At 37.8% G+C, this 20,262-nt stretch overlaps 1 long non-coding RNA gene and 1 pseudogene across 1 annotated transcript; both read left to right on the forward strand.

The window, feature by feature from the left end:
* The first annotated feature begins 5,247 nt into the window (after nt 1-5,247).
* On the forward strand, nt 5,248-16,890 carry LOC122446623. The gene is made up of 3 exons (XR_006270940.1): nt 5,248-5,320; nt 13,645-13,751; nt 16,832-16,890. It is a non-coding gene; the product is annotated as an uncharacterized LOC122446623 (long non-coding RNA).
* Nucleotides 16,891-18,482: 1,592 nt separating this feature from the next.
* LOC122446003 lies at nt 18,483-20,218 on the forward strand (annotated as a pseudogene).
* The last annotated feature ends 44 nt before the right edge of the window (nt 20,219-20,262 follow it).

Consider the following 20,262-nt stretch of genomic DNA (forward strand, 5'->3'; position numbering starts at 1 on the left):
GATTGGGTAACTTCTAGAAATGTATTTTCTGGTTCACTGATTCTTTTCTCAGGTTTGGTTCTACTGATGACACCATCAAAGGTGTTGGCAGTATTTTCACTTTGCTCTCTTGCGCTTGGTGGTAATTGTCATTTTGCAAGGGACCAGTGACAAGCCATGCGTTTCCACGGATTCGGGGAGGGGCGCAGAGGGAGCAGAGCAAGCTGCGCATGCGTCAGTCACTCGCGCCGCCTGCCACGTGCTGTGCCGGGGCACGTGTGAGATCCTTCTTGGAGGCGTGCTTCGGTTTGTGCAGTTCCAGGCCTAGAACCTAGGCGGTGCATCCTAAAGTAGCCCCCTGCCCCGCCCCGCGAAAGCCTTTGGTCTGGTTTTTCCGTAGCTTCGTGCTCTGGAAAATATGAGTATGTTATATAGTAAGAGCCATTTATCAATATTAAGTATCTTCCAGGTGAAATTATACCTGCGCTCCCCATTGGTCCCCACAACAACCCTATGGGGTAAATGCCGTCTTCATCCCATTTTAAGAGACAAAGAAACAGGAGAGGCTGGGTACTTTGCCCAAGGCCCTATGACTGATGAGAATTAAAGTCAGGGAAATACTCTGAGCTTTCCCACTACGCCAGGCTCTTTCCTTAGAAACACAAATTAACGTATAATAATAATAATAAAAATATTAATACCCAGACTTCATTCTTATGGCTCACAAGGCGTTTCAGTGCCCAGTTGCCCAGATTCTGACATATTGGCTCATTTGTCAGCTCTATTGTGGCGATGTTGAAATACTGAAAATATATTAAACGTGCTGCTCACTAGCTTTCCCCATCCCCCAACTAAGTTTTCCTCCCATCCTTTTTTTTTAAGAAATTCAGGGAAGCCTAGTTTGCTGCGGTTCATGGGGTCGCAAAGAGTCAGACACAACTGAGTGACTGAACTGAACTGAACTGAACCTACTTTGGGTGACAATCCATCTCAGTTTACCCAGAGCCATCGTGGCTGTAGCACTCAAAGTTCCACATCCATGGGACCCCTAAAGCAAACCAGAACTGTCACTGCCCACCATGTTTCTGACCATGCCTGCCTTTCAATATGACCACAAAGTATGGCCGACCTCTTTCTAACCATGTCTGCTCTTGGGCTGATACTTTCACGTGCAAAAGATATATACACCCAAGAGTGTGAATCGGTGATTGTGATAGCGTGATGAAAAAAAGGAATGCATTTGGTATTTTAGAAAAACAAACTCTTGCAGACTCAAAATACAGGTAGCAAAATGGTCTGAACTGAGCCACATTTTCTACTTATAGGAAGTATACTCAGGAACCCACTGAAGCACCAAGGATACATACTTTTGTGTGTGTGTAGGCCCTTGTGACACTCTACCCGAAATGTTCTTTTTTTTTACATTATAGGTACATAATGACTATATCATGGCACAGATGAGTTTAATAAAGGAAACAAGTTTATCTCCCTTCTGGTTGTAATTTGCCTTTAAATTTTTTTCTAGGTAAGTCAGAGGTATATAAGAAAGTAGCACCTCATATACAAAGTTATGGATGTTCAAATGTGGGTAATACTTGAAAACATAGTGTAACTGTGTTATTACAGAAGTCTAAAGTCAGAGAAGTCTGTTATAGCATTGCAAATATCTCATCTTAGTTTAACCTCAGTGTATAGTGACTGAGTTGGTTATCTACGGAACAGTGGCTTGGACGGAATGCTTTTTTTTTTTTTTTTGATGCTTTTATTTTATTTTTATTTTTCATTTATTTTTATTAGTTGGAGGCTAATTACTTTACAATATTGTAGTGGTTTTTGTCATACATTGACTTGAATTAGCCATGGATTTACATGTATTCCCCATCCCGATCCCCCCTCCCACCTCCCTCTCTACCCGCTCCCTCTGGGTCTTTCCAGTGGACTGAATGCTTTTAAAAGCGTTTTCCAAATTCAAACTTTAGTACCTGGGTCTCTTACTTATGGAGACAAAGAATGTCAGTATTTTGAGTTTTGAGAGTGGAAACTATTATATTATTGATTTCTATGCCCGAGGAGTAGATACCCTGGGCATAACTGATAAGGATTTCTTATCTAATTAGATGCCCTTGTCTTTTGATCTAGGGCATCAACAAAGATGAAATGCATTAAAGAGCTGACATAAGCTATTTGATTACATAGTCTGTTTCATTATATGACTTACTATCTAAGGTAAACAAATAGTTTTTTTCACCCGTTGTTTGTCATCCTTTGAAAGTAAGATCCATTTAACTCTTATTTTAACAATAAGACTGAAATTATAGTTCAGTGAGCACACTATTGTTAATGTATTTACAAAAAGCTGTGTAAATAAAAAATAAGTAATCTTTAGAGAAAATCTTGAAGGTAGTTGACGTTTACTGTTTTTAAAAAGAATTATTTAATTAGGTTGTAGCTTCTCTAACAGCTTTAGTGTATTTAAGGTATCTAGAAACTTGAAATATATTTGACTTTATGGATTTAATTCAGTTCATAATCCATATTCCTTCTAATTCTTAGCTCTGTGACCTTGGGAAAGTCACTTTGCCTTTATGTCCCTCAAATCCTTCAAAGGAGTTTAGAGTCTAGCTGTCTCAAGTTCATAGCTGCAAATAAGATTAAGGTACCTTTGTAAGTGTTTGATAAAGGTCTCACGGCGACACTGCATGCCATTGTCTTTTGACATGAAGTGCAGTTTAACAATTGGTGCCTTTTTCTTTCCACATGAACACGGATATACTGAATCACTTATGGGGATATCTGAATGAATTCTATAACTTGCCTTCTGACAACAAGCTTTTTTCAGTCTAGTGGAATGACAGGCATAATATTTTGTCATTTAAAAACTCATGTAAAATCACCAATTACTCCTAAATGATCAGTTTAGCGGCAGTTTAGTGTATTAGAACTTCCCTAACAACCTCTAGTTCCCTAATGACTTATTTCCCACAGAAGGATTTTTCCCTTTTATATGCTATATAATGCTGTAGAGGAGTTCCACTAAATGTGGAAGGAACTTGTATCAGTTTCTTTCTCTTAGTTTTATGATTTTGAGTTTAATCCATGCTGTTACATGTGTGAATAGTCTTTTTATTATTGAGTAGTATTCTACTATAAGGATGTACCAAAATTTATCTATTCACCAATTGGTAAACAATTTAATTATTTACAGTTTTAGTGTTTATGAATACAGCTGCTATAAATATTTACATGTATGTTGATAAGCATAAGTTTTCATTTCTCTTAGGTAGTTTTAGGTCAGACATTACTTCATGAGAAACTGCCAAACTTTTTTTGGAAGTGGCTGCACCATATCTTAAGTCCCACTAGCAGTGTCTGAGAACTCAAGTTGCTCTGAGACCTTACTATTGATTATTTGTCTATATATTTATTTTTAACCACTCCAGTTTCCTTTGATTCCTCCATTATGATATTTTAGGTATTTTTTTGGTCCTGGGAAAGCCTCTTTTCTCTTGGTAGGCTGACAGTTTGGCTAAATGTTTCTATTAAGAGGTGAACGTTTGTTTATGTGAAACTGATTCTCCATCAAGTGGAGCTTAGTTAGAAGTGAGCTGTTTTGAATTGCCTTTTGTCAACATATTGAGTTGGTTAAAACACAATATTAATGATTTTTTAGGATTAATAAAATTGTTTGCTTCACTGCAGAGACTGCTTCCATAATTCCATATAACTGTTTCATACTAACGAAGGACTCCTAAGAAGAGAGCAAAGGCTTCCGTGGAAATTTGTCATCAGCCTAGAAAATCCCTAAAGCTGTGTGTATTCAGTTATTACCCACATAACTAAGAAATGAGAAGGGAGGTCAGGTGAACAACAGTAGGCTTAAGTACAATTGAAATGTCATTTTCACCATTAAACAACGGAAAATTGTGATGTGTGATAATAGTTGACGGTGTCCTGTTTCTTTGTGTAGAATGGCTTTTCTCTCAGTGCTGACTGAATTTCATCGCACTAGTTTGTCACCTGTCACGTTTGGGTTGCTTCAACTACACAATATAGATAATGACAGTCTGTATAATTTAACAATCCCGTGCCAACATTTTGTTTCTTCTTATCAAGAAGAACTAAGATTATTTTTCCCCACTATAACTTTGGAATAACAACAAATTGAAGGATTTCTCTTTTTGCTGTCTTGTGTTTTGCAGGTGGCTTGTCTAATATCTTGCATTTTTGTCCTGGTAGTCATCTATGCGATAGGGCCCCTGCTTTACTGGCTGCCCATGGTAAGCAGTACTTTTTATTATTTAATTTTAAACTTTAACATTAAAGAGAATCATTCCATTTTAAGCATTTCTTTGAAGAACAACCTCAGTGATCCTAACTCTGAGAAGTTATGTGGCATAAGTAATGGTTGTATGGAGGAGAGATAGAAAGAGCCCACATCTGATGGGTAAGGTACGGGAGGGTACCATGGCTGTTTTCATTTAATTAGATTTATTCTGTGTTCAGTTGGAAGGTAGAATTAAGCAATCTCTGTTATGAGAAACAGACTTTGGAAGAAGTTTATAAAATTTAGACTCTTAGAAAATGCATGCTGGGCAAGAGAGTAGGGAACAAAATATTTCTTGCCACCCTTGATACATCTTTATACAAAGTGACTCAGAACATTAGTGTGGGTATCTGCCTTGCTTTTCGCAGGCCTGGGACACTATAGCAAGATGCTGGTCTTCAGGGATCCAGAGACAGTTCTTGTTCTAATTCTTCATTCATGTAATAAGAATAAATCATTTTCATGAGAGGATCTTCCAATAATCAAGTTTATTTCTCAAGAGACTTATAAATATATTCTGATGCAACCAGATAATTTATATTCAAGATGATTAAAGAAATACATGATACACTGAATTTTGCAATAAGTTGCAAACAAATGGCAATGAATAATTATTATAAAGTTAACAGGACATTCAGTCTTATCACATTCACCCTTATAATTCACTACTTTTCTTTTTATTTCCTCCTTTTTTTAAGAATGGAATAACATTTACCCTGTGACTTTTCTAGAACTGATATTATGTTCTTAAAGTACAATAATAGGTTAGTTCTAAACAAAATGAATATTACTTTAGTCTTTTAAATGGTAACTATTCTCTAGTAAGTATTTAGAAAACAAAGACATAAAATACCTTGATTCTTTTAAATTTAGGTTAAAGTCTTTATCTTGCATCTTTATCAGCTTATTTTTTATTTGTAGTGTGTTCTTGCAAGTATTATTGTTATGGGACTGAAGGGAATGCTAATACAGTTTCGAGATTTAAAAAAATACTGGAATGTGGATAAAATTGACTGGGTAAGTAGAAGTTTAATCTAAAATTGCTCTCTTGGCTTAAACACATGTTACAAAATAAGCTTTAATAGTTCCATTTGCAGAAGATAGTTTTAGCCATTTAAGTCTTACATTTTACGAACAGTTTTTACTTATTTACAAACTATAATTTTTTTCAAAGTCTTAAAACATTTTTTATAAGAACAGAAATGGAATTGTATCAAGTTTTGACTGATGTGCTGTTTAAGACCTTTTTAAAAAATGTTATCACTTGAATGGTTTGTGAATTCCCAGTTTCCATTATGAATTGATTATAGAAGTTAAGATCATCAAGAAACAGCTAGTAGAAATATGACTATATATAACATATATGAAAAGCCAGCATTGATTTCTAAGAAACATGTGCTTCATTGACATAGGATAAGCATACTAATAGTGACCATGTTCTCAGTCGCTCAGTCATGTCCAAGTCTTTACAGTCCCATGGACCGTAGCTCCCTAGGCTCTTCTGTTCATGGGATTTCCCAGGCAAGAATACTAGAGTGGGTTGCCATTTCCTTCTCCAAATGGTGACCATATTCATTCTAAATGTGGAATCTCATGAATTGCTTTTTTAAATGAGTTACATTGAGAAGAATATTATGTTAATAGTATATCACTAGGAACACATTCCTCTGGTGGCTCAGCTGGTAAAGAATCTGCCTGCAGTGCGAGAGACCAGAGTTCGACCCCTGGATTGGGAAGACCCCCTGGAGAAGGGGATGGCAACCCACTCCAGTATTCTGACCTGGAGAATTCCATGGACAAAGGAGCCTGGTGGGCTACAGTCCATGGAGCTGCAAAGAGTCAGACACGACTGAGCGGCTAACAACATAACACAAAGGAACAGATTAAATTATACTATAAAATATGGATTCCACTAACATCAGTTTTTAGTATGCTTGTTCTAGAGAAATGTGTCTATGTGAGAACATTCAGTATTCTCTCCCTCCCATAGATGGGTGAGCTATTTCATGAGTAGACTCTGCTTAGCTCTATTATGGCATTTACCATATTGAAATGCAATTATCTATGTACTCCTCTTTCAAATTCTTTACTCTGAGAGACTTTGGAGGATTATTTATGCTGGAGCCTAATTTAATAATACTCCTCTTATATCTCAATATTACTGAGCTCCTACCAAGGTACAGTACTAGGTGTTATGTGAAAATGCAGAGATGAATAAAGAAGTTCTTATCGTCTTCAGACACTGATATCTGTGCAGCGTGCAGACACAGACACATTAACTGTTACGTGAGGCATGATACAACATAACAGAAGCAAAAGTAAGAACTTGGCACTGGAGAAAAGTAGAAGCTGAAACATTTAGTTTGGACTGGGTTAATACAGTAGAGTTACAGCAGAGCTGAAATGTGGACTGAGACTTGAAGGAATAGTGTTTTTTGGGCAGTCCAAGAGGCCAAAATTAACCAGGCTGATGAAGGAACAAGACTTTTTTAAGGTGATATATATGAAGTGGCACATGGAAATAGAAAAACTGAGAAGATGCAAAGTTATTTAACAAGCTATTGATAATCCCATGATAAAGGTATTGATAAGAAACTCATTAATCACATAAGGGGGAGGACATTATCATAATGGAAGGGGAGAGATCTCTAGGAAGTGTCAGAGGATGAGATGGCATCACTAACTCAAACTAACATTAGTTTGAGTAAACTCAGGGAGATAGTGAAGGACAGGGAAGCTTGGCATGCTGTCATCCAAGGGGTCGCAGAGTTGGACATGACTTAGCAAATGAAAAACTATATATATGTATACATATATATGTATATATTTATGCAATGAAATATCATTCAGCTATAAGAAGGAACAAAAATGGGTCATCTGTAGAGATATGGATTGACCTAGAGACTGCCATAAGGAGTGAAATATGCAGAAAGAGAAAAGCAAATATCATAGAATAATGTATGTATGTGGAATGTAGAAAAATGGTGCAGATCAACCTATCTTCAGGGCAGGAACAGCGATGCAGATGCAGAGGCTGGACATGTGGACAATGGTGCAGGCGGTGGGGTAAGATGGATTGTGAGGCTGACATGTATACCCTACTGTGTGTGAGGCCAGTGGGAACCGCTGCGTAGTGCAGGGTGCTCAGCTCAGGGCACTGTGGTGATCTAGACGGGTGGGATGGAGATCCAAGAGGGTGGGGATACATGTAAAAGTTCAGTTCAGCTCAGTTCAGTCTCTCAGTCCTGTCCGACTCTCTGCGACCCCATGGACTGCAGCACGTCAGGCCTCCCTGTCCATCATCAACTTCCAGAGCTTACTCAAGCTCATATCTATTGAGTCGGTGATGCCATCCAACCATCTCATCCTCAGTCGCCCCCTTCTCCTTTCACCTACAGTCTTTCCCAGCATCAGGGTCTTTTCCAATGAGTCAGTTCTTCCTATCAGGTGGCCAAAGTATTGGAGTTTCAGCTTCAGCATCAGTCCTTCCAAATGAGTATTCAGGACTGATCTCCTTTAGGATGGACTGGTTGGATCTCCTTGTTGTCCAAGGGACTCTCAAGAGTCTTGTCCACCACCACAGTTCAAAAGCATCAATGCTTCGTGCTCAGCTTTCTTTATAGGCCAACTCTCACATCCATACATGACCACTGGAAAAACCATAGCCTTGACCAGACGGACCTTTGTTGGCAAAGTGATGTATACTCACAGGCTGATTCACTTTGTGGTGCAGCAGAAACACACACCATTGTAAACCAACTGTACCCTAATAAGTAAACTAGAGAGCCTTATGCATCATTAGTAGTAAGCTACCTTAGTTCTTTTAATAGCAGTCCTAGAAAAGAGAAAGCTATTGAAAATGACCAAAACTATTCACAGTTTTATTTGCAATATTATTACATTAAATGAGAAAATAGTGGAAAATTATGGCATGCTTTTGAACCAAACACATAAACCAACAATTTACAGATTTTAAATAAAGTCTTTGTGAGGATTGAATTAGCGGTTGGCAACATCTCTATATAAAAGAATGAACTTTGTCACTTTGCCTTTTCATTAACCTCTGCCACAGGGAGTCTGATGGAGTGTGGATTTGTTCCTGTTTTTCTGGACTTTGTGTGTGTGTTTGTGTGAACATATATTTTTATTTCTCTCAGGTAATTACCCAGTAGTGAAACAGGTTGGTTATGTGGTATGTGTATGTATGTATATATATATATATGTATATATAATATATATATATATATATATGCCTCCCTGTAGGTCAAATAGTAAAGAATCTGCCTACGATGCAGGAGACCAGCGTTTGATCCCTGGGTCTGGAAGATCCCCTGGAGAAGGCAGTGGCAAGCCACTCCAGCATTCTTGCCTGGAGAATCCCATGGACATAGAAGCCTGGCAGGCTACAGTCCACGGAGTCCCAAAGAGTTGGACACAACTGAGTGACTAACACACACACACACATATATATAATTTAATTTATAAAAATATATATAATTTATTTTTAATTGGAGGATAATTGCTTTAGAATGCTGTGTTGCTTTCTGCCATACAACAATGTGAATCAGCTACAAGGATACATATGTCCCCTCTTTATTGAATCTTCTTCCCACTCTCCAACCCATCCCACCGCCCCTGGTTGTCAGAGGGCACAAGTTTGAACTTCCTGTGTTATCCAGAAACTTCCCACTAGATACCTACCTTGCATATATTAATGTATATCTGGGTCTTGTAGTGTTTTTATTCCTAGTTTGTAAAGAAATCTTCATAATGTCTCCATAGGGGCCCTATCAATTTACTTTCCCACTAACAATGAAAGAAGTTTGCCTTTTTTCCACATCCTCTCCAACATTTATTTTTTGTAGATTTTTTTATGATGGCATTTCTGACTAGTGTAAGGTAATAATACCTCATTATACTTTTGATTTGCATTTCTCTAATAATGAGTGATATTGAGCATTTTTTTCCCTGTGTTTGCTGGCCAGCTGTATGTCTTTTTCAGAGAAATGTCTATTTAGGTCTTCTGCCCATTTTTAGATCGGATTGTTTGTTTTTCTGATATTGAGCTTGCTGCATGAGCTGCTTATATGTTTTGGAGATTAATCCTTTGTCAGCTATTTCATTTCCAACTATTTTCTCCCATTCTGAGGATTGTCTTTTCATCTTGTTTATGATTTCCTTTGCTGTGCAAAGGCTTTTAAGTTAAATTAGTCCCGTTTGTTTATGCTTATTTTTGTTTTCATTACTTTAGGAAGTGGCTCAAAGAGGATCTTGCTATGATTTATGTCGAAGAGTGTTCTGCCTATGTTTTCCTCTAAGAGTTGTATAGACTTTTGGTCTTACATTTAGGTCTTTAATGCATTTTGAGTTTATTTTTGTGTACGGTATTAGGAAGTGTTCCAATTTCATTTTTTTACATGTACGTACACTTGTCCAGCATTCCCAGCATGGCTTCTGGAAGAGGCTGTCGTTTCTCCATCAGCCTGTGTTTCTGTTTTTGTGTCAGGATCATGCTCTTTTGTTTATTCATTTTTTCTGACAATGCAAGGGACTTTATTAGGAAGGGATGCCTGAGTGGAGAGCAGCAGGGTAAAGGAATCCAGGGGAACTGCTCGGCCACATGGCTCACAGTCTTAGGTCTTATGGTGATAGTATTACTTTCCAGGATCTCTTTGGTCAATTATTCTGACTCCTTCCTGGTGTTTCCTGGTGGCACGCGCATTGCTCAGCCAAGATGTATGCCAGAAAGAAGGATCCTGAGAGGTAGTCGGACATGTGAGTACCATATTGTCTTGATCACTGTAGCTGTAGAGTGCAGTCTAATGTCAGGAAAATTGATTCCTCCAGCTCCATTGTTCTTCCTCAGGATTGCTCTGGCTATTTGGAGTCTTTTATGTTTCCATAGACATTGTAAATTTTATTGTTCTAGTGCTGTGAGAAATGTCAATGTTAATTTGATAGAGTTTGCACTGAATCTGAATTACTTTGGTTAGTATAGTCATTTTCACAATATTTATTCTCCCAGTCTAAGAACATGGTATCTCTCTCCATCTGTTTGTGTCATCTCTGATTTTTTTCACCAGTGTCTTAATTTTCTGCATACAGATCTTTTGTCTCCTTGGTATATTCCTTGGTCTTTTATTTCATTTTATGTGTTGCAATAGTGAATGGAATTAATTCCTTAATTTTTCTTTCTGATTTATCATTGTTCGTATATAAGAATGCAAGGTATTTCTGTGTATTGATTTTGTATCCTGTGACTTTATTAAATTCATTGATAACCTCTAGTAATTTTCTGGTAGTGTCTTTAGGATTTACTATGTATAGTACCATATCATCTGTAAACAGTGAGAATTTTACTTCTTTTTTCATCTAGATTCCTTTTATTTCTTTTTCTTCTCTGATTGCCATGGCTAGGACTTCCAAAGCTATATTGAAAAATAATGGTGACAGTGGGCATTCTCAACTTGTTCCTGATCTTAGAGAAAATGCTTTCAGCTTTTCACCATTGAGAATAATATTTTCTGTGGGTTTCTCACATATGGCCTTTATTAGGTTGACATAGGTTCTGTCTATGCCTATTTTCTGAAGAATTGTTATCACAAATGGGTGCTGAATATTGTAAAAAGCTTCTTCTGCATCTATCGAGAATATCATATGATTTTTATCTTTCAATTTGTTAATATGATATGTAACATTGGTTGATTTGCATATATTGAAGTATTTGTAGGATTAAACTCTAATTAATCATGGTGCATGATGTTTTTAATGTGTTGTTGGATTCTGTTTGCTGGAATTTTGTTCAGAAATTTTTCATCTATGTTTACCTTTGATATTGACCTGTAATTTTCCTTTTTTGTGATGTCTTTTCCAGTTTTGGCATCAGGGCAATGGTGGCTTTCTAGAATGAGTTCATTAGTGTCCCTTCCTCAGCAATTTTTTGGGAAGAATTTAAGGAGCAACAGCATTAACTCTTCTCTAAACATTTGATAGAATTCACCTGTGAAGCCATGTAGCCCTGGGTTTTGTTTTTGGGAGATTTCTTTTTTTTATCACAATTTCGATTTACATGCTTGAGAGTGATCTGTTTGTATTTCTGTTTATTCCTTGTTCAGTCTTAGAGGTTGTAATTTTCTAAGAATTTTTCCATTTTTTCCTAGGTTGTACATTTTATTGGCATATAGTTGCTCGTGGTAGTCTCTTATGATCCTTTGTATTTCTGCATTGTCTGTTGCAATCTCTCATTTTTCATTTCTAATTTTGTTCATTTGAGTCTTCCTTCTTTTTATCTTGATGAGTCTGTCTAATGGTTTATGAATTTTGTTTTTCTTCTCAAAGAACGAGTTTTTAGTTTTATTGATCTTTGGCATTTTTCTTTCATTTCTTTTTTATTTATTTCTTTTCTCATCTTATGATTTATTTACTTCTACTTACTTGCTGTGTTTTTTGTTTGTTTTTTGTTCTTTCCCCAGTTGCATTATGTTGTCTATTTGATATTATTTCCTCTTTCTTGAGATAGGATTGCATTGCTATATTCTTCCCTCTTAGAACTTCCCAATAGGTTTTTTGGGTCATCGTGTTTTCAGTGTCATTTGTCTAAAGGTATTTAAGACATCTTTTTAGTAACCTATTGGCTATTAAGAAGTATATTGTTTAAATCTCCATGTGTTTGTGCTTTTTTACAGTTTCTTTCCTATTATTAATATCAACTGTTATAGCATTGTGGTCAGAGAAGATACCTGTTACAATTTCAATTTTCTTAGATTTAGTAAAGCTTGATTTGTGACCCAAGATGTGACCTATCCTGAGAATGTTCCATGTGCACTTGAAGAGAAAGTGTATTCCAGTGCATTGGCTGGAATGCTCTGAAGATATCCATTAGGTTCATCTGATCTACTGTGTAATTTGAAGCTTGTGTTTCCTTATTAATTTTCTGCCCGGAAGACCTGTCAATTGGTGGAAAAGTCCCCTACTATTATTGTGTTGCTCTTGATTTCCCTTTTATGTCTGTTAATGTTTGCCTTATGTGTTGAGGTGCTCCTATGTTGGGTGCATGACTATTTACAATGTTCTGTTTTCTTCTTGGATTGATAGCTTGATTATTATGTATCATCCTTCTTTACCTCTTGTAATGTTTTTTATTTTAAGGTCTAGTTGTCTGATATGTGAATTGCTTATAAGGTCTATTTGTCTGATATGCAAATTGCTACCCTGGGTTTCTTTTGATTTCCATTTGCCTGAAATACAATTTTCTATCCTCTCACTTTCAATCTGTATGTGCCCCTAGGTCTGAAGTGGGTCTCTTTTAGAGAGCATATATAAGGGTCTTATTTCTGTATCCATTCAGCTAGTCTATGTCTTTTGGTTGAAGCATTTAACCCATTTACACTTAAAGTACTTATTGGTGTATATGTTTCTTTGGGCATTTCCTTAATTGTTCTGAGTTTATTTTTGTAGGTCTTTTCCTTCTCTTGGGTTTCCTGCCGTTAGAAGTCCCTTTAGCATTTGTTGTATAGCTGATTTGGTGGTGCTGAATTGACTTTTGCTTGTCTGTAAAGCTTTAGGTTTCTGCCTCAAATCTGAATGTGATCCTTGCTGGGTGGAGTAATCTTGATTGTAAGTTTTCTCCTTTCATAACTTTAGGTATATCTTGCCACTCCCTTTTGGCCTGCAGAGTTTCTGCTGAGAGATCAGCTATTAACCTTATATAGTTTCTCTTTATTTTACCTGTTGCTTTTCCCCTTCTTGCTTTTACTATTGTTTTCTTTGGGTGTAATTTTTGTTAGCTTGATTAATAAGTGTCTCGATGTGTTTCTCCCTGAGTTTGTCTTATATGAAACTCTCTTTGCTTCTTAAACTTGTTTGGCCATTTCCTTTCCCATGTTAGAGAAGTTTTCAACTATAATTGCTACAGAATTTTTTCTCAGGCCCTTTCTCTCTTCTTCTTCTTTTGTTGTTCAGTCACTAAATTGTATCCAACTCTTTGTGACCCCATGGACTTCTGCACGTCAGGATTCCCTGTCCTCCTGTTTTATGTGGATCTGTATATTCCTTCCCAGTGGTCAGGGACTCCTGCCAGTCCTCAGCTGGCGCTCTGTGGGATCCCCACCTGCAGATGTATTCCTGATGCATTGTGGAGAGAGATGTACTCCACATCCACCTAGTCCTCTGCCATCTTGTCACCTTCCCTGGGCTTTTGTCTACTACTCCTTAAATGATGTATTCTTGCTGAGAGATTTCATCACAGGGATGTTGTAGAGCAAGACTGTGAGGACTCAGCAATCAGGAGGAAGATGAGCATACGAAAGGACCCATACACTCTGTCTCCTATTCTCTTCCAGGGCATATGGGTCAGTACATACTTATTCACAGTATGTTTTGCTGCCAACGTTGGGCTGCTGTTTGGTGTTGTGTGTACCGTAGCTATCGTGATCGGTCGCTTCCCAAGGTAAGATATTATTTAAATGCTGTTTATTCTGACACAGCAGCAAAATAAATGGTGTTTGCAGTTACTTTTATTTCTGTGGAATAGATGGTATTATAATCTCATGCTTTTAGATTTAAAGCTAGAAACAAAAGTTTTTATCTACATGTGATATATAACAATGTTAGTCTTAATGGAGAAGAAATGGCCTTAATGGAGGAGAAATATTTTGTTATAGCTATAAAATAGAATATATAAAAACTATTAAAGTGAATTAATTAGCCTCATAGCCATATACTGCATTATAGAGTTACTTTTTTTTTTTTAAATTAAGGGAATGGATATAGTCTGTAATGAGACCCAAACAATATAGCAGTGTAATCATTTGAAAAGTTAAATAGCCTCAATACATTTAATTTTTCTGAAGTTGTATTAATTTAGCTACTTTTTCCAGATAACTTATTAAAAAGTGCATTGTTTTTGTTTTTTACTAAACATCTGTAAAGCATTCCATATTTTGACTATTTTTTTGTTTGCTCAGTGTTCACCATCTGATAAAGCTTCTACTCATATCTTATCCTTCTTTTGAAATTCTTTGTGAAATAATGTAGTCTTAAAAATTAAGTTTTATCTCTATAGATTCAATTGTTATAGAGTCTATCAGTGCAGTTCAGTTGCTGAGTGATGTCTCATTCTTTGCGGCCCCATGGACTGCAGCACGCCAGGCCTCCCTGTCCATCACCATCTCCCGGAGCTTGCTCAAACTCATGTCCACTGAGTCAGTGATGACATCCAATCATCTCATCCTCTATCATCCCCTTCTTCTCTTCCTTCAATCTTTCCCAGCATCAGGGTCTTTTCCAATGAGTCAGTTCTTTGCATCAGGTGGCCAAAGTATTGGAGTTTCAGCTTCAGCATCAGTCCTTCCAATGAATATTCAGCGTTGATTTCCTTTAGGATGAACTGGCTGGATCTCCTTGCAGTCCAAGGGACTCTCAAGAGTTTTTTTCCAACATCACAGTTCAAAAGCATCAATTCTTCAGCGCTCAGCTTTCTTTATGGTCCAACTCTCACATCTACACATGACTACTGAAAAACCATAGCTTTGACTAGATGGACCTTTGTTAGCAAAGTAATGTCTCTGCTTTTTAATATGCTGTCTAGGTTGGTCATAGCTTTTCTTCCAAGGAGTAAGCGTCTTTTAATTTCATGGCTGCAGTCACCATCTGCAGTGATTTTGGAGCCCATGAAAAGAAAGTCTGTCATGGTTTCCATTGTTTTCCCATCTATTTGCCATGGAGTGATGGGACCATGATCTTAGTTTTTTGAATGTTGAGGTTTTTTTTTTTTAATATTGAGTTTTAAGCCAATTTTTTCACCCTCCTCTTTCACTTTCATCAAGAGGCTCTTTAGTTTTTCTTCACTTTCTGTTATAAGGGTGGTGTCATCTGCATATCCGAGGTTATTGATATTTCTTCCAGCAATCTTGATTCCAGCTTTTGCTTCATCCAGCCCGGCATTTCACATGACATAGTCTGCATATAAGTTAAAAAGGCAGGGTGACAATATGCAGCCTCGGTGTACTTGTTTCCCAGTTTGGAGCCAGTCCATTTTTCCATGTCCAGTTCTGACTGTTGCTTCTTGACCTGCATACAAGACGGTCGGGTCATGGTGGAGAGTTCTGACAGAATGTGGTCCACTGGAGAAGAGAATGGCAAACCACTTCCATATTCTGGCCTTGAGAACCCCATGAACAGTATGAAAAGGCAAAAAGATATGACAGTGAAAGATGAACTCCCCAGGTCAGTAGGTGCCTAATATGCTACTGGAGAAGAGTGGGGAAATAACGCCAAAAAGAATGAAGAGATGAAGCCAGAGTGAAAACAATGCCCAGTTGTGGATGTGACTGGTGATGGAAGCAAAGTCTGATGCTGTAAAGAGCAACATTGCATAGGTACCTGGAATGTTAGATCCATGAATCAAGGTAAAATGAAAGTGGTCAAACAGGAGATGGCAAGAGTGAACATTGAGATTTTAGGAATCAGTGAACTATAATGGACTGAAATGGGTGAATTTAATTCAGATGACCATTATATCCACTACTGTGGGCAAGAATCCCTTAGAAAAAATGGAGTAGCCCTCATAGTCAACAAAAAAGTCTGAAATGCAGTACAGTGCAGTCTCAAAAATTACAGAATGTTCTCTGTTTCCAAGGCAAACCATTCAATATCATAGTAATCCAAGTCTATGCCCCAACCAGCAATGCCGAAGAAGCTGAAGTTGAACAGTTCTGTGAAGACATACAAGACCTAACATCAAAAAAGATGTCCTTTCATCACAGGGGACTAGAATGCAAAAGTAGGAAGTCAAGAGATACCTGGAGTAACAGGCAGGTTTGGCTTTGGAGTATGAAATGAAGCAGGGCAAAGGCTAACAGTTTTGCCAAGAGAACGCATTGGTCATAGCAAATACCCTCTTCTAACAACACAAGAGACGATTCTACACATGGATATCACTCGACGGGCAATGCCAAAATCAGATTGATTATTTTCTTTGCAGCCGAAGATGGAGAAGCTCTATACAGTCAGCAAAAACAAGAGTGGGAGCTGACTGTGGCTCAGATCATGAACTCCTTATAGAGTCTCTCTCTCTCTCTCTCTCTCTCTCTCTCTCTATATATATATATATATATATATATATATATATTCATTGTTATCTGATCCTATCTTGCTATTGATTTCCTCTTTACTTCCTGTATTTTACACAAGATTTCTGACAAACCATATACTTTCTAGCCTTTTCCCTTATTGCTCACTCTTTTTTGTCAATTCACCTCCTACACCTTGAAGATAGGATAGCTGGGAGTTCAGGTGAGATAAATTACATTTTAAAAATCTAAGTTTAGATGTCTGTGCTGTTACTTTATTTCTGAGGGTCCCAGAGAGATACACATTTACCAGTGTCTTATAAACAGTTGGGATGTAGTGTGGAAACCACTCTAGATACTTTCTAATTGTTATAATGAAGTGACTCATCCTTTTTACTTCTTCATGGTTAATGTAGTAACTTGCAAATTATATATTTTATATATGCTTTCATTCTAGAGCAAAGACTCTGAGTACAAAAAATATGAAAGAAATGGAATTTAAAATGAAGACAGAAATTGATGATGTAAGTTTAGTTTCCTTTTCCTTTGTGTAATTAATAATTTTTGTAGGTCAGATAGTTTCAAGATATAAGAAGCAGATAAATTACTAATTTTAAAATGATAATTCTATTTTTGATTAGTTTGAACTTTTAATAGTATATGTGACCACTATATATATGGCAATCAACATGCAACAAATCAATAGAACAACAACAGAAATTTTGTATCAGCATTCAAATAATAGAATAACATGGCACATAAAAATACAGTTCACAGTAGAATCATGGTCCAGATTAGTTCAAGTATTTGGAAACCTCTTTTCCATCTGACATGTCTGTTAGTTTGTGTGTGTGTCACTTAGTTGTGTCTGACTCTTTGCGACCTCATGAGCTGTAGCCCACCAGACTCTTCTGTCCATGGAATTCTCCGAGGATACTGGAGTGGTTTGAAATTTCCTTCTCCAGGTGATTTTCCTGACCCAGGGGTCTCCTGCATTGCAGGCAGATTCTTTACCATCTGAGCTATTAGTTTATATTGACATATAACAGTCAAACTAAACTAATAGTCTATTCCAAATTAAATGATGGAGGAAGATAGGGAAAAGGGAAGGGAATAAAGAAAAGTAGGATCATGGTATTTGTTAACACAGTCAATGAATCTTATCAGCAGGGCCTAATTAACGACTCTAGGCTTGGTTTCTTGCACAGTGGACACCTTTTTAAGGAAGTAACTTATTAAATTATCTCACCCCCAGGTGGCGCTAGTGGTAAAGAACTCGCCGGCCCAGGCAGGAGACGTAAGAGATGCAGGTTTGATCCCTGGGTCTGAGATTCCCTGGAGGCGGGCATGGTAACCCACTCCAGTATTCTTCCCTGAGGAATCCCATGGACAGAGGAGCCTGGCCGGCTACAGTCCATAGGGTTGCATAGAGTCAGACACGACTGAAGAAGCTTAGCAGGCACACACCGCAATCCATGTTTAGGCAGGCCAATTGTGTTTGATTTCTAGCTTCTTGTTCTGAAGGACGATACAAGTTTAAGGTGAAGAAAGAAAATGTTGACTGAAATTCTTGTCAATTAAAAAAATTGGCCTTACTTTGAAACTGCTTTGTGATGCTTGACTAACCTTTTTTATCTTTATTTTTCATTTTTACTTGTTTTAATACCTAATGATTGTCCTCAGAACAGAGAGAACTTACCTCCTACCAGAAGGATCAGTGTCAAGGTATTTCTGAGTAGACTGGAAGTAAAAAGTAAGCAACAGGAGCCCTTCTCTGATACCCAGGGAAATGGCTTGTGTTTTTAATAAGTATGGAAAGATTTGCTTCACAGAAAGCTATCAGAGTTCAAAGACTTTGAAGGTGTCCCAGACTCAAGTTTTCCACCAATGTTACCTTTCTTTCCTTCCTGTCCCTTTCTTTTCTTCCTTTAAATTTTTCAGGTGCCAAATCCCAGACTCAGGCCTCTGTGTATCCACCCCACACATGCAGCTGTGTGCCATAGTCTTGATGTTCTTAGCTTTGAAGCAGAATTCAAATTTAACTATTTTTCAGTTTAAAGATCACTCATTATAAACTGTACCTAATCCAGACCTTCTCCTCAGGCTAAATGTGTGAGAAAATGAATAAGGGGCTTTGCAGGAAGATGAAAGTGCCACAGTCTCTCCATGTCTTGCCCTTGATTTGTTCCAGTCTAGTTACCTACCCGAATAATAACTGTACCACAGGAAATCTTAATTTTATTAGAATATTGCACCTCACTGGTTATTTAATGTATTATATCAAAACTAAGAGGGAAAACACTAAGAGAAAGATTTGAATATGAACTGTTCGGTAGAGTTTTAAGCTAATGTCAAGTGTAGCGGTGATCTGTCCCTTCTCTCTCCCTCTCCGTCTTCATATGAAACAGTTTGGAAGGTCTCTTTCTACTCAGGGACTTCAACTCTATTGAGAATTTCTTTTCTGGCCCAACTCCATTCCTTAATAAATGCCTATCTTTAAAAAGCACACTAACTTAAAACATACTGGCCCAATCATATGGTGAGATTAATGAGACAATCTAAGATGTGGGGGATTTGTCATAACTAAACACGACAGGCCAAATGTTTTATTTTGTCTTTTAAGAGATTTCCTCTTTATTAAAAGTTCCTTTGGTAACATAAAGGTTTTTGTTTTCTTGAATTGTTTAGTTGTGGCAAATGTCCTCACTTTCTAGAGCTTGAACAGTTGTGTAGCTATAGAAACTTTCTGAGATTATCCGGTTTAAAATGTCCCTGCTTTAGCTCTCACGATCCCAGTAGGGGAAGGAGGAGGAGGCAACGAGCAGAGTCGCTGGGGGGGACGGGGGCGGCTGTGGTTTCTGCGGCTGCTGCAGCGCCGTCTCTGTGCTGCTGGGACGGGGAAGGACGTGAGGATCCCAGGTGGGGCCAGCGGCCGTGGGAAGGCGATGACAGCATCATCCGATGGCTGCTGCAAGTGAGAGGGTCCAAGTCTGGCAAGAATGTTCAGCTACAGGGACAGGAAATCGGAGGACTGTGGTTATTACAGTCCTGAGAGAGCTTTCTCAGTCAGCCTATCCTACTAGGACTGGAAGCACCATTCAAAATACACGGTGATATCCATGGGCAATCCTATAGGATTTGCTGTGACTTTCTGAGTACAGTGGTTTCCCTCCAGAAGCAATTACCTGTTTCCTGGGGACTATGTGAACAAGGGAAAGCAGTCAATGGACACTGTGCCTCTTACTGGCTTATAAAATCAAATATCTCTTGATTGTTTTGTTCTCAGAGGAAACCACGAATGTGACAGTATCAGTAGAATTTAGGGATTTTATCATGAATCAAAAGAAGATATATCATTAAAGTATGGAAAACTTTTGCAGACTACTTTAACTGTTTATGGATAGCAGTCATCCTGGATGAGAAAATATTCTGCTGTCATGGAGGATTGTCACCACATCTCCAGTCTGTGGAGTGGATTTGGTGAATTATGCAGCCAACCGGTGACCCAGATCAAGATTGTCTTTGTGACCTTTTGTGGTCTAACCCTGATAAGGATGTTTTTGGCTGGAGTTTGAAAATGACAGATGGTCATGCTTTGCACTTGGTGCAGAAGTGGTTGCAGAGTTCTCCATAAGCATGATTTGGATCTTACATATAGAGCCCATCGGGTGGTTGAAGATGGATAGACGTTTTTGCAGAGAGACAGTTGGTCACTCTGTTTTCTGCATCCAGTTATTGTGGAGAGCTTGACAAAGCAGGTGCCCTGATGACTGTGGATGAGACACTAATGTGTTGTCTTCAGATTTTGCAGCCTGCAGAGAAAAAGAAGTGCCATGAGACCTGAAGTACCTCCAAGGGCTATGATCACAAAGCAAGCAAGGAAACAGA

The sequence above is a fragment of the Cervus canadensis genome, chromosome 8 (assembly GCF_019320065.1).
Source record: "Cervus canadensis isolate Bull #8, Minnesota chromosome 8, ASM1932006v1, whole genome shotgun sequence".
Lineage (NCBI taxonomy): Eukaryota > Metazoa > Chordata > Mammalia > Artiodactyla > Cervidae > Cervus > Cervus canadensis.